Source organism: Microcebus murinus, chromosome 4 (genome assembly GCF_040939455.1).
Source record: "Microcebus murinus isolate Inina chromosome 4, M.murinus_Inina_mat1.0, whole genome shotgun sequence".
In the NCBI taxonomy this organism is placed as follows: Eukaryota; Metazoa; Chordata; class Mammalia; order Primates; family Cheirogaleidae; genus Microcebus; species Microcebus murinus.
In genome coordinates, this window is record NC_134107.1 from 32,978,952 (window position 1) to 32,982,837 (window position 3,886).

Sequence of the window (3,886 nt, forward strand, 5' to 3'; positions counted from 1 at the left end):
CTTCCTTAGGCAAAACTCCTAGAAATGACATTGCTGGGCCAAAGGAGCATGCCTATTTTTATGCTTAGGTCAAAAGTGCCAAGGTGTCAGCCTGAAAGTCACCAATTTACACATTCGTGAGTGAAGTTTGAGAGTAGCCACTTCAAAAGGAGTACTGTTTTCAAATGGTGTGTATTTGGCTGCAGAGAAAATGGGCTATTACACACACTTAGGTTGGGATCTTGGATCTGCCTCTCATAAACTTTAGATATTGCAGGTAAGATACTTAACCTTAAGGACTCAGTCTCCTCATCTGTAAAACAGGGGAGATAATAGCATTTGCCTCACAGGACTGATGCAAAGATTTAGAAAAATAGTTCGTGGAAAGCACTTAACATGATATCTGCCCAGAGTATGCATTTTATGAATATTAGTCCTATAGTTCTCTCTCTCTCTCTCAGTGTGTGTCCTGTGGGTGTGAATTTGAACACTCTCTTGAGCAAATGAAGAAAGGAAAATTCCTGTCTCCATTATCACATCTTTTAGGCATTGAATAAAGTGTTCACCTACTTTCTCCTGACAACTAAGAGAGTGATCTCCATACTCAAAGGAGAAATTTCTCCCATATGGATATTTCCTTTAGAAAGAGAAGACAGGACATCTTTGGCTAACACTATCTTAGACTCTATCTGTTTCTCACTTAAATAGTTCTTTATTTGCTCATATTATGAGCCTAAAATGTGACGTGGGAGTAAGAGCCCCTGAACTCCTGGTTAGAAGGCCAACGCTTGGGACTCACAGAAGTCCCAAGTCACTCACACTCTCTCAGCCTCATTTTCTCCTCCTGTAATAAAAGATAATAATACCACCTCTCAACATAGTTTTGAGTATTAAATGAGACCAACATAAGCAAGAGCACTTAACCTCTGCTGCATAGATCAATACATGTTGTTGCACTCACATCTCTCACCCACCTCCCATACAATGAATAGTGAGCACATAAAACTTCCTGCATTCATGAGAAAAGACATCTGCTTTTAGGTATAGTTCAGTCTTTTATTTCTACAGTGATCAATTGCCTCCCCCACTTTCTTACGCTGTCTAAAAAAATCACAGTGACCCTGACTTATAACCAAGATAAGAAAACATAAGTGATAGGACACTGATGAATCTCTGACATATTGCAGGGTTATTTGAACGATGAGGTTGACCCCCCTTTGCCAACCTAGAGAAACTCTGAAATGACCAAGAGGTTCAAGGCTGCCAGTAGCCCAACAAACAGAAGGGTGGAAGGAGTGCCTGAGTTCATGGTGGTCCTAAGAAAGTGTCAGCAAACAGAGAACTACTGTTTTGTAAAGTTTATTGTGCAAGGTACATTCAGTCCCATTGGGAGTTGATGGCCCTATTGCTACCATGGCAGAACCAACTTGAGCATACATAGATTGTATTTGGGGTAAGAGTGGGGAGCAATTAGGGTAGGCAAGGGGCCCAGATAATCAGAAAAAGCTTGGGAGGAACAGAAGTTTAAAAGTCATAGCTGAAATGAGGTTTTGAGATTTTCAATTTTTTTTTCATCCTTGTTACTTCTGGAAACCTCTTCCTCCTACCCTATAAGCAGGTAGAAATCCTCAAATTTCAAGTTCTGCAGATATTAGCCAGAGCACGGGCCTTGAGACCTACTGATCCCTGCAGCCTGGTTGCTCCGTCCCTTCTGGACGTCTAACAGATGTCTCACACCTCTGTGAGTGACAGCTCCCTTCTTGCATCAACGGGAGCCAGAAACCTTGGTGTTCCTCTTGTCTCCTATTTTTTCCTTTTATTTTTTTTTCCTCACACACCCTGTCCAATCTGCTGGGAAGTTCTGTTGCTATACCTTTGAAGTATATCCAAGCCAATACAACCCTTTGTAACTACTCTCATTGCCATCCCCTTTTCCCTCTCCCTTCAGCCTATAACCGACACAGCAAGCAGATCATGTCAGAACCTTCCAGTTGTTTCCCGTCTCCCCGAGAAGTATCCTCACTAGACCGTTGGAGACACAGGCACTTGGGACCCATTACCTGCCTGCTTTTCTTCCCACTCACCTCATTCATCCCACTTCTGCCACGCTGGGCTCTGCTGCTCCTCAGACACCTTAGCAGGCACACACCTGCCTCAGAGCCTCTGTGCCTGCCCTCCCCTCTGCCTGGAAGGTTCTCTCCCCTGATGCACACCTGGCTGGCTCTCTTACTTCTGTCACAACTTTACTTGTGACCTTCTCAGTGGTGCCTTCACTGGCCACCCCTTCTAAAGTTGCCTCCCTGGCCAACCCCCACCCTGTGTTAGTCAGGGTTCTCCAGAGACACAGAACGGACAGGATAGGTAGAGACAGAGACAGATTTGTTGTTGGAATTAGCTCGTGTGGATTGTGGATGTTCCATGATCTGCCTTCTGCAAGCTGGAGAACCAGGAAAGCTGGTGGCGTAATTCAGTCCTAGTTCAAAGGCCTCAGAGCCAGAAGCACCGGTGTGTGAGGGCAGAAGATGGAAGTCCCAGCTCAGACAGGAAGCAAGTCTCCTTTTTGTTCTACTCAGGCCCTCAGTGGGCTGGATGATGCCCAGTCATGTTGGTGAAGGTGACCTTCACGAAGTCCACCAATTCAACTCTAAACTCTTCCAGAAACACCCTCATGGACATACCCAGAGATAGTATTTCACCCGATATCTGGGCATCCCTTAGCCCAGTCCAGCGGACACATGAAATTAACCACCACACCCCTTCTCCATCTAATCTCTTCTCCCAGAAATGTCTATTTGGGTTTCCTATAATGTTTTGTATTACAGTATTATACTCTAAGGTCATTAAAATTTAATTGTTTCCATAGTTTTGAAATAATTTATAAACTTTGTATAACTATAACCTGTAACTTTATAACTGTAATCTTATTACCTCCTAAGTATTCTCTTGGAAAACTAATCCTTTTGTTCTCAGAAAATTTTGTAGAATACACAAATAAATCCATAGGGATATTAAAGACTCATAGGCTGTCCCATAATTGAAAATATTTTATCCATCTACCTTATTTACTATTGTATGAATTTTAATAATGTTTATTTAATGGTTTGGTTTTGTTTTTCTAAGTGATGCATGTTATTCACAATTGATGACATGAAAAGTAGGTATTTTTTAAACTTTATCCCTCTTATGTTTATGTTTTTTTGCATTGTATAGAGCAGGGTTTCCCAGCCTTGGCACTACTGACAGTTTGTTGTGGGGGCCTGTCCCGTGCATGGCAGGGTGTTTAGTAGCATCCCTGGCCTCTACCCACTACATGTCAGGGCCACCCCCATCTCGAAGGTTGCGACAACCCAAACTGGCTCCAGCCATTGCTGGATGTTCTATGGGAAGCAAAATTTCCACCATGTGAGAACTACGGGTCTAGACTTTTCAAAACATTATAAAATAGTAACAGTGATATGGGCATCCCTAGTTTTGTTTCTGATTTTACAAAGAATAATGCTTCTGGGTTTTTTTCCATTAAATATATCAGATTAGCATAGGCAGTCTTTATGAGGTCAAGGAAATAGAATTTTAGTTTTATGTGAAAATAAATAAAATGTTAAATTGCAACGAGTATCGATTGGCGATAACATAGGATAAATTCCTAGTGGTCTAAAGGAATTTGTACAATTCACAGACCCTTAGGACCAAGGTTGGGGTGTGTGTGTGTGGGGGGGGAGTGTTGTATAACTCTTGACTCTGGACTTGACTCATAGAAGCAGAAAAGATTACGTGCTAAGAGAACACAGCCAAAGCTTTTGCACAGGGAAGGAAAGGAAACCACATACTAGATTATTGCTATAACTGAGAACTAACCCCTGGGTATTTTGAGTAGATGGATTCTTTAGCCACTCCTTCCAAACGGTAA